The following is an 11583-nucleotide window of genomic DNA, read 5'->3' on the forward strand; positions in this document are numbered from 1 at the left end:
AGGTGCTCATTGAACATTGCAAACTGGATTTCAGGCACCAGGAGGGGAATACTTTCCCCTTTGAATGCAAAAACCTAGCAGGATTCCTTTGTAATCTATACTTTCCTCTAGGCCTTTTGAAGCTTAACTTTAGGCTGAGTTCAAGTGAGGAGTCTTAATTTCTGCTTCCTCACAGCATTTTTACTCTGGGACTCACTATTGCTTTGTTTGCTTGGGAAGGAGGATAAAAAGCAAAAAGTGAATAGAAATCACCCTCTAAATCAATGCTTGGAATGCACACAGTTAGCTGAGAAATGGTTTTATTTATTAAAGATGTGAGAATCCCTGCTTCCATTGCACATCTAAATTTTCACTTAAGCAAGATAACTGCAGTCCTCAAAAAGGAACAACCAGTGCTTAGGAGTAGCAGAAGTGGGTACTTTTGAGATCATCAGTATTTTATAATGCAAACAGAGAGACAATATTGTCTGAAATACGGTCTTAAAACCAGCTTCATCTATGCAACAGCAGTTTTCCCCACTTGCCTTGCAGTTTTAAAAATGAACTTGTTCCAGCAAAAGAAATAACACAGATACTTGTCATACAAGGTCACTGGCTATTTTATCCCACAGCTTAGGTTTTATGCTGTACAGCTCAACTTCAGACTCATTCAGAAATCAAAAATCTTGTGACAGACAGAAGTTGATGACAAATGCATGCAGTGCTGACCCACAGTACACCATCCACTTCTCTGATGTGTTCCACATTGTTCAGACATTGCCCTTCCACATCTACTTTCTTATTTATATTGGTATAAATATGCATTTATTTAATTGTCTTTTGTATGTGTAACATACATGTGTATGTTATGTATGTGTAAAATACATTACAGCATCGCTTTAATATTAATCCATTCTCCTCTTAGTGAAATTAAAGTTCTACAATGTTTTTCCACTAGTTTTTGGATGAGAAAATTCCCATTTTAACTAAATTTAATTAATTTTAGATTTATTTTTCTCATTTTAACATGAAAATTCCCATTTAGCTCAAATGAGTTGTGATTTTAGTTTATCAAGTTTGCCAGTACCAACAACAGTGCTAGCTAAGCAAGCAGACACATGGTAAGAAAGTTGGGTTTGAGTCTTAAACAGCCCTTTTCCCCATCTGGGAGCAGGTTTTTTGCTACATGGACTCCTTACCTCACTTAAGAAACATCTCTCTCCAGGCAGATGTAGGTCACTCAGCCAACAGCTCACGCCCAACTTCTTGCTGGCCCTCAGCACAGGTGTCAGTAGGAGATTTGAGGGTCATCATCCCAGAGCAGTGGAGGGCAGGGAATCTTTTTATTCTTGCAAGGAGAGTGGAGAAAGCAACCTTCAGAACATGTCCCTTAAGCAGCAGCACAAGTCTGCACCCCTACCTACCTCCGCTGAATGTTCGGGGGAAACAACACAAGCCATTTACGCCTGCAAACCTATACAAACAAGCAAGGTATTTGCCATGAGAAGTAGCTCATGGTAAGAGGAATGCGGTTTTCTGTATTTGGCTAGGAAGAGTTTCTAACAAGCTTTGGGACAATTAAGCCTCCCCTTCCCGTGGATATTTTAACATAGAGATACAGTGTAAGAACAGGTCTTTCTCTGAAGAAAATATCCCACACTGCTGATCAAGAAATATTAAGAGGCTTAAATAAATATTGTCCGCTTGTACTGTGATATCTCTGCAGCACACAGTGAAAACCACAGGAGGCACCACTGTCTCCAAAATGTTAAAGAAAATAATATTATAGTGTAAGTGAACCACTATCATGAACAAGTTGTAACAATTTAATACATTTATTGAAAGCTAAATTTTCCATATTTTCAGCAAGTTCTCATGCCCTTTGGGATATATTGTGTAGCTCAAACTACCAGCTACTGTCCCCTCCAGCAATAAAACATTAATAGACTGAAACTTTTCAATTGCGTTACTATGAATGCGATGCAATTTAATTTTATAAATGCCATCAATAATGCATAAAAAATATTGTAAAACATAACATGATGATTTTAATTCCTAAAAGTGGGTCTGAAGAAACAGCGGATGAAGTGCAATACTAAGCAGGTGCCAAATATAATTATTTACTCATGCTAATATCCACATGCCCAGAGCTGGTCAGACAACGCCTATGCAAGCACCTTGCTCTGCCAACCACCTCCCTTTTAGTCATGTTAATTAAATCATGGTCATAAAAGACTGCTTCTGCCTGGCAAACTACACAAGCCTCTGTTTTTGAACATTGTAGGAAATCAGTTGTAAGAAGTGTTACTTTCACTCAATATAAAATTTGCTATTGGGGGTGAAGCTGGTACTTGATAGAGAGGACAGTTTTCTGTTATCCACACAGGTTCTGATCTCTGGCCTGACGACATAATGGGAACACATTATGAACTTGTCACTGTGGACAGTCACAAGTATAAAGTGTAAAGAGAAAGAGTGTTTTAAAGACATTTTCACCTCTGGAAGGGTCTGATCCTTGGTGACAGAAGTGGGACGGCTGAGACCTGCAGTCAGCAACATTCTGAAAATGCATCCTGCATAACTGCTATCCTATTTTTCCCATGCCCATGATTCCTAGGGATGAAATTAGCCTCTTCCATTCAACCACATGAGAAGAACCAGGTCGCATCAACCTGATGTGAGGGACCAGGTTGCACCAGATGTGCAGCCTTTGGCATTCTCTGTGGCTGCATCCCTCTACAGTGATCCTCTACCTCCTCCTGGGACCCATTTTGGAACCTATCATACGTACATAAGTCTCAAACATAGTGAAAGGACATTAAATAACGTAAGGGAAGGACAAAGATGAGGTGTAGACTTTTAGCCAGCATGGGATTTCACTGCAAGACAGATCTCTGTTAGAAAGTGTAAATGCAGAATTTGGCTCTCCCATTTGTGGGTTTGTGTCTGCTGAATAGCATGGTAGCCACTAAGTGTTCAACTATAGACTAACTTCTGCTTTACTTACCTTTTAACTAAAAAGATACATTTTTGAGTATTTTTCTAACATACACATTCATAATTAGCAGATAATATTTTAGCATTTGTAAGAACTAAAATCCAAGTGGCAGCACGAACTGGCTCTGTCATTCAAGTACCATTAAATCGGGGTGGGGGGGGAGGGGGGAAGAGGGGTGTTGCCATTTATGTGAACATGCATCATAAAGCAACACAAATATAACACAAGGTGAGACACGTGCTTTATCACTGCAAAGCAGAGCCTGGATAACCATGGATCCTAAATTGCACTACAGACTTTCCAGTGCGGTCAGGAGGAGACATTTCTGTGTTGAGACAAGGCCAACATATCCTCCAGTTGTGTACAGCAGCATAAAAATACTTTGCCAGCAAGGCTCACTTTGCTTGCCAGATCAGCATTTTTCCCTGGCATAAACTTGCCCAAGTGCATTATTTACAGAAATAGCAGACAACTCAGCTTCAAGAGGACCTTTGGGACAGGTCCTCAGGCAACAGAGGCAGCTTCTCTGTACTGACAGTGTTGGGTTTACTCACACTGAAGATACGGTCTGAAAAGGACATGGCAAATGCGGGAGGGGGGTTTTCAAAAAAAAAACCCTGGATATTCACACCTGCAGATCTTTCCAAGCCAATGTGTCCCACAAGCATAAACATAGTCTTGCGTGTGGGACATAGCCGTGATCAGGCTGGCACGGGAGGAACTGACAGCCAGAGACAAACAAGACCTACAAGATACCAGACATCAGTCTTGCACTTGAAACAGCCTTGCACGATGCAGGCGTATACATACCACAGGCATTTTCATCAGGGAAAGCTTTTAGAAGTACCTGGTCTGAAACACTCTGTGAGAAGTGGATCCAAAAATAAAAGATCTCCTCATAAGCTGCTTCTTGGAACAACTCTCACATGAAGACCAAGCTTGGCAGATTTGTGGCTGATGTGCTGGGTTGTGACATCTGAAGTCAGATTGTAACTTGACATGAGAGATCCAATCTGACAGCATGCATCAGCTTAAGATGCAGCAACTGAAGTCTTAAGAATATGTTTTTCTCTTTGCTCTGCAGTTTTGACAAAAGCTCCACTTACAGAAATGGCCCATCAGGTACTCCCTGCCTCTGCTCTTGGCTGGCTTTGACAGGCTCGGTCACAGGCTCCCGGGCCACTGTTCGTAGAGAAACGTGATGCATTTGGGGGCATTTCGCAATATGTTCCTATTTGAATGCCCAGATCACTGACTACGTTTCCTTGAGGATAATACATTCAAATTAAAGCAACGCCTGTAAAAGTGACAGATCAAAGGACCTAGAGTGCAATGTACCAGCTCCGTCCCCTCCCTTTCGCAGCCGTTTGATTTACTGAGGAGGAGAGGTTTTACCTGCAGATAGCAGCCCCAGCCCCATGCCTTCGGCCAGGCTTGTTCCCACTGTGATGCCATGTTCCCTTATCCCACCGAACCATCACTGAACCAAATTACCTTCTCCATCCACAACGCATGAAGCTTGCCACCACACATGAAGCATCCTCTTTCAATTAAGGCTATTTTGTAGCATCCCTCATGTGCAGCAACTTCCATTCTATCAATACGTGAAGGAGACTAAGCAGACACAATTTGCATCCCAAAGAGCCAGAGATGGGAGCTAAATCAGAGATATATATGATAACTTTCGGTTAGTTAAACCCTTTTCATTACACCAGCATAGATCCCCGCTGACTTATCCATTAGTACATTAGGTATAATTATGTCAAGAGAAAACTAGCTGAGCCTAAAAAGACAGTAAAACCTACTGACGAGCAATTTGCACCAACTTGCTTTTTAGCATCTGAATTCGTTTTGGGAAGCGTGGAAGTTCAAGATCTCCTTTTCCACCTGCAGAACATTCTCACTCAGACCTTTATGGTGGCTCTGACCCCAGAAGACCATCTGGGAGGCTGTCCAATGACTGCAGCCTTTGGCTGCTCACATGTAAACACCAGAATTTTGTTAATTCTCGGTACCCAAGATTGTCTTCATTAGTATGGAAGTGACCAAAACAGAAAAAATAAAGGCTGCTAGTGAAGAATTCTTTCCACTTACTTGGTGCAGCTTCAAATATTACGAAAAGCCCAAGAGCGGCTGATGACATCAGCTACCCTGCACTGAGGCAAAGTGATTTATAGGGAAAAAGCTTCTGGACAGAACAACACTGGCATCAGTCAAGGGTAAAGTGAAAAAAATCTTTCACTCAGTGGTGAGCAAGTAACCCAGCTCAGCGGCTGGTCATAACAAAACTCTTGACCTCATCTCGTATTTAACTTTCCAAGGGAAGTTTTGATGGCATCCAAGACTGGGTATGTTTGAACAGGATCACAGACATACCGGCTCTTTCCTGGATAAACTATGTGAAGCTGGAGAACAGCATCTGCCCTAAACAACAAAATGACATAAAAATCAGTCACATCCTCATCCCTATATTATCATGATTATAAAATACACTCGGGTAAACACTACATGGAGCAATCTCATCAAATTCACTGCTAGGATTTTTTGTGCCTTCCACTGTTTTTTCCTGTCTATGAAGACCACAAACAGTGTTTCTGTGCTAATTCACTTGTGTCTTCATAGGGGCAAAAAGAAGAGACAGGAAACATGACAAAGAGAACAGCTATGGAGGGAGTAATACAACCAACTTCAAAATCATTTTGGTCCCCCATCCTACCCTCTCCTGCTCCAAGCTGCCATGACTGAAAAACGTGCCCTCAGAAAGAGCAATTTTAGACCATTGCTTTATGTGCTCTGTTGTTCACCCTTTTTTTGTATTTCTTTCAAATATTGTAATTCATACAGCAGAGAGAAGAGATTTGGAGGGTAACTTTTTAATGATACACTCATAAGCTTAAGCTTATATTGATAACTGGTTTTGAGCAGCAACTGTGTTATTTGCAAAAAAAAAAAAAGTAGAAACCAATTTAGGGAATTAGGAAACAATTAACCCTTAGGGCATAAGCGCTGCTATTAGGCATCAGCCCACCCTGGGCACACCATGAGGAACCTTATCTGCAGGAGATCAGAGGGATGGGAAAGGAAAATTGCATGTCCATTCCCAGAAAATTAAACACCAATTTGAAAACTCATCATGTGTTTTTAAAGCTATCTGAAAACATTAAGTGTGCAAGGAGAACCCTGGGACAAAGCGCTTCTCCAAGCAGGGGCTGTACTTCAAACACTACTTGTGCCAGTGGAAATTTATTCACCTTTGGGTCCTTGAGCAGCCCATAGTGGGAGGACCCCCAGCCTTTCATTGCTGCATCCTGGCCCAGCTGGTTGTCAGTGTTAGGTGGAAAAGAGCAGACATTTTGCATCACGTGCATGATCCGATCCTCAGCTGGGATAAGCTGTCAGAAGCTCCTTTGAAAGAAGCTGTGATATTTCACACCCACAGAGATGCTGCCTCTCTGGGGACAGACAGCTTTTTTCCCAGAAACTCATATATCATCACGATAACTGAATTCAAAATGAAATATGAGTGTTGAGCAGGCCCACGGAGCATGACCACTAGCAGATATAACCCAGCTTACCTGGGCTGCCTTCAGCATCTCATAAATGTTTGGTCCTGGTGGCATTTGCTGCACTTCTCTCACAAGAATCTTCAGTACACATACTGTAGCTTAAATCTCCAAGACAATTTCTAACCCACATGAACTATCATGAGAAACATCACCATGTACCAAGCAGCCCATGCAGCAGTTCTGGACAGATTTTGGGGTAATGTTTTGAGGTGAAAACAAGGTTTTCAGCTTGGGCAGACACCCACTGCCTCCCTGAAGTCTGTCCCTCCCTACAGTTAACAAGGACACAGCATAAGAAACATACTGCATAAACCATACTCCAGCTTCCTACAAGTACAGACCCACAAGACAACCATGTTTTGCCTTTTCTGCTCAAGGGAGGAACCCACTGTGGATGCAGCAGACCCAAGCACAAAGCGCCGGGAGCTGAGAAGACAAGAAGACAGGCAGTGGTCCCAAGCCCTGATAGCCCCGGTATGTTGTTGTTGCTGTTGTTCTGCTTTACAGTGCAATTGCCAAAATGTAAAAGGAAACAAGTTTTATGCATGAGAAATATGTTTCTAGCGCAGACGAGGAAAGAATACTTCATTGTTTTAAAGAATAGTTAGAAAATTGGATATTTCTGAAAAATGAGCCCTGTGAATATAAACCAGCCGAGTCCCTGAAGGCCTGCAGTTTCCCAAGGAAACCTCTATGAATCTTGCCAAGCACACAGTATGAATAATTCCTAAAACAATTACTGGGTGAAGTAAATAGGTGGCTCAACAATTTAAAGTACGTGTGTGTGAGGGTGAGGGACTAATTGCAGGGAGACAAATCTGAGCCAGGTGCTGCTCCAGTCCTAGGGTTAAAGGTTGAACTTGATGATCTTAAAGGCCTCTTCCAACCTAAATGATTCTATGAGTCTATGATTCCCTGAGGTTTGGTGACATCTCACTGAGACTCCAACCATCCCGCGAGGACACGGGCAGTGGGATGTACTGGCAGCAGACCCCCAGCATCACTGCCATCAAGCCCTGGCACTCCCTGGAGCAAAGCCTGGCCCTTTGGTTACGTTACATAGTGATTTTGAGATGCTAATAAGTTAAGAGGTGCTCCAAATCCAGAAGGCATAACACATCATTTAGCGCTAATGACAATTGGGCTGCGCCTGCACTTTGTCACCCTCAGAAGGGACCAAAGAAATTATTCCTCCACACAAGGCCAGGGGGAAGAAGGGATACAAGGAGCAAGGGATTCCCTAATATCTGCTGAGAAGGCTGTAATTTCCTGAGCAAGAATCATAAGAGAAATTACTTTCATATCAAAGATACACAGGGGGTTATAAATATTTATGTAAAACTTGCAAAAAATACATGGTACTGAATAAATAAAATATTTTTTAAAACAGTTAAAAAATGACAAGTGCACATGGGATTATTTTTTTTTTCTGATCCTAGAAGCATTCATGCAGATCTGGCAGTGCTGTACCTCACTTGTATAAATCATTGTAAGAGATACTGGAGAGGGAATAAAGGTCCAGATTAAAGAGCTGTGTTAAGTGTTTCCATCCCACTGTGCTCTACAGGTCCTTGTTGTCCCTCCTCTGCCCTCCCAGCAGGTCCTTATGCACATGATGCTTCTCTGCCAACATAAAGAGAGCAAGAAAACATTGCCTCAGCAAGTTCAGCACTCATACAGAAAATAATTTACTTAATGTAGGGCAGAATTAGGAAGACTCGAATCGCCTTGTCCCGGTCCAAGTACTCGGAAAAGGCTTCTGTGGCCTCTGGGACAACATTTCTGGGGAACATTTCTCTCCAAAGCTCAGCTCCTGCAAAAGATCCGAGTTTAAAGGCCAGCTACATGGGCTATTAATAAATCCAGTGCACAATGATTTTAGGCACAACTCTGCTACGTGCACATTAGCATTTGCTTATGCAGCTGGGATGGAGGCATCCTGCAAACCTTTTCCCTTCTGTTTGCATGCCCCCTGGGCAGCACACTTGAGTGGCTACACAACTAGCTCCAGAGCACACTGCAAACCAAGCTGGCCTCATTATTAATATTCGGTTTTTTTCCTCCACTCCTTCTTGGTGGGTCAACCAGAGACAGCTCTGCCTGTCCAGGCTGTTAAGGAGCCAGCAGCAGCTCTGCGAATATCAGCCCCTTTAAAATTACCAGCTGAAGCAATTTGGTGAAAGCATTTGCAGATTTCACGAAAATCAAATCTGTTTGCCATAATAATAATAATAATAATAATAATAATAATAATAATAACAACAATAACAATAATAATAGTAGTAATAATAGTAGTAGTAATAATAATAGTAGTAATAATAATAATAATAGCAGTTTATATCAACACCTGATAAAGTCCTATGAGATTTAGAAGTTTAGACAATGAAGTGGAATATCATCAGTCCAGGAGAATAATTTGGTACTTTGTTCTTTACCTTTCACTTGAGCTTTATGGTGCATTTTTAACAGCAATGGAAACCACTGCAAAGCATCACAGTGTCTTGTGGGTGTGTAAGAACACGCTCTGAGCTCTTTTCCTCTGAGGAGATCTGCATGCAACAAAAAACAAAACAAACAAAAATATATCTTATTCAGAATTTTTTGCCAAAATACTTGAGTCTTTTCCCTGGCTTCCCAGAGATCCCATGATGGGGCAACTGTGCCAAGGGGCTGCTTGCAGCCTTTTTAGCTCCCTATACAGGGAAGAAATACAGGGGCAAAACCAATAACACAACAAAGATCTGAATGTATGTCTGAACAAAAATCTCAAGTTTCACCTTAGAAGTGTCATGAACAAAACAGCCACAGCAGCTCGTTCAAAGCCTGGCAGCTCCGGACACTCCTGTGAGATCTGGTCCGAGTGCCTGGCCGCTGCCATGCCCCTGAAGGTACCAGGACTGGGGGGCTGGGGGGGGACAATTTACTGTTGTTCATATAAATATGTGTTGCTTATGCAAAAGAGTTCTAATCCAAGTGTCTGTCAGCAGTTCCTAGCACTGAGCTTTGAGAATGCAAAGGGAAAAAAAAAATCTCTGGTTTTTTCTCAGAACTGAGCAAAAGGAGTATTTTGCTTTAAACCCAGTATTTCAGTCCGCTCTGTCTCGATCTGCTCAGCATTAGCTCCATGCAGACTGTGTTTTCCTTCTCTCTCAGTTTCAGTATACAGTTAGGTGAGTAATATAATCTATAAATAAAATATTTTTATCATCTGAATGTCATTAGGAGGCTTAGAATTTGTGCCGCTAGATCTAACCTATCACAGATTATCCAGGGCAGATGTTATTTAAGATCTGTAGTAACTATGATCATATGGGTTAAAATTAAGAGGGGGTATAATGAGCTTCTTAAATAGCAGGGAATATCACTATGGGAAAGATCCTATATTTTTTTTAAGTATCCCAGCTGCCTGACTCAAGGGTTCATGATACTCCACCCAAACAGTTCATTCTTCCACACTTCATTACTCTTAGCCTTTTGTACATTTAAAAATATATATATGTATAATCTCTTCTATTCTACCATTATCAGGACATCATTAGAGCGTACAGCTCATTAGACTTCGTAGCTTCATGTCTATAACCAAGCTATTAGACAGAAATTGCTATTTCCACAAGCGCTCTGAGCTAGCATCCTAACTTCTGGGACGAAAAGAAGCAGGAGGAATGTTAATTTCCATGGTGGATCAAAGAAAGATCTCTCTTCTGTGGGATCTGCTCCTGGGTCTGAGAGGGGAACAGCAACGTAGCATGAGGAGGAGACTAACAATCACTGAATCACCGGTAGAGAGCTGCCATTTGAAACTCTAGGGATCCACCGCATTCTAAAAGCCAGGACAAGAAAACAATTTTCTGCAAAAATGTATTTAAGACAAATGACATCTTACACACCCACACGCCAACCTAAGAGGGTTAACAGTACTAAATATCATTCATAATGATGTCTTATTGTTATTTGTACCTCAATGAAATTCCGTTTACTGGCAGAACAGATGCACATCTTGTTTTGACCACTGCAATTAAAAAGAATAGCACCCTCCAGCTGATGTTGATGAAAACATTGGAGTTACTCCATAGATAGAAGCTTGGATGCCCAGATTTCTGAACACTTACAGATAAAATCAGAACCTAAGTCCCTTTAATTACTGTATTAAATCCCATATTGTATTCTTTGAGCCTAGATTAAATTTGATCAGTTTTTACATAAGTATGACCAAAAGAAAGTCAATAATAAATGTGAGATCCTCACAAAGAAATAGAGACAGAAAAGGAAAACACAGCCAAGGACTATTTGTGAGTGGAAAATCCCTCCTGTGATGGAAGCGTGGGTTGGTGGCCTCCGCCACATCGCTCCCCACCGCAGACACCAGTGCCAGCGCTCATCTCAGCATCAGCCAGACGGAGAGGGACTTCCACAGGGTTTTCCCCAAATCCCTTACCTGGGCTTACCTTATACTTTCGCGGTCCTGTGGCTTTATAAAATTCAGGTTTGAAAAGGCCCCTCTCCCAGTGTGAGGGGTGCAGTGAAGCTGGTTTTGCCCTCCGTGTAGCCTACCCACTCCCTTCCTGGGCCATCGCTGCCACCACGAGGTGCCTCCTTCACCAGGACTTTCTGCCTTGGTTTGCGGTAAAGTCACATACATTTTCTCACGACTCCTGTGTTACTCCTTGTGGAAGGCAAAGCAAAAGAAACAAATGTTTATTGTGGCTTTAATGGCTACTTATTTTATTACAGTCAATTGCAAACTCCCCGGAGCGGTGTGGTGATGAACGCACATCTCTGCTAACGAGTAGCAATTAGGAAAAACAGGTAGCACCATCTACAAAGACAGAACCCCTCTTTTCAGTAAGATTAGATGACACTAGAGTCCATAGCGGTCCCCATAGCAGTGCATGGGAGTTGGGTCCCAGCATGGGGAGGATGCCCCAGCTCCAAAAACCCAGCGTGCCGCTGCCTGGGTGCAGCACCACCAGGAGTAAACCCCAGGAGGGAGCAGCAACCAAAGGCAGTGGCTGCTGGTCCCTGTGGGCCAAGACGGCTATT

The 11583-nt window shown here is 42.2% G+C and overlaps 1 long non-coding RNA gene across 1 annotated transcript; it reads right to left on the reverse strand.

Annotated features, from left to right (window-relative positions):
- Nucleotides 1-7954: 7954 nt before the first annotated feature.
- LOC119153820 lies at nucleotides 7955-11201 on the reverse strand. Its single transcript, XR_005106233.1, has 3 exons — nucleotides 10989-11201; nucleotides 8979-9092; nucleotides 7955-8166 (listed from the first exon to the last, which is right to left on the reverse strand). It is a non-coding gene; the product is annotated as an uncharacterized LOC119153820 (long non-coding RNA).
- Nucleotides 11202-11583: the final 382 nt, after the last annotated feature.

The sequence above is a fragment of the Falco rusticolus genome, chromosome 9 (assembly GCF_015220075.1).
Source record: "Falco rusticolus isolate bFalRus1 chromosome 9, bFalRus1.pri, whole genome shotgun sequence".
Taxonomy (NCBI): Eukaryota; Metazoa; Chordata; class Aves; order Falconiformes; family Falconidae; genus Falco; species Falco rusticolus.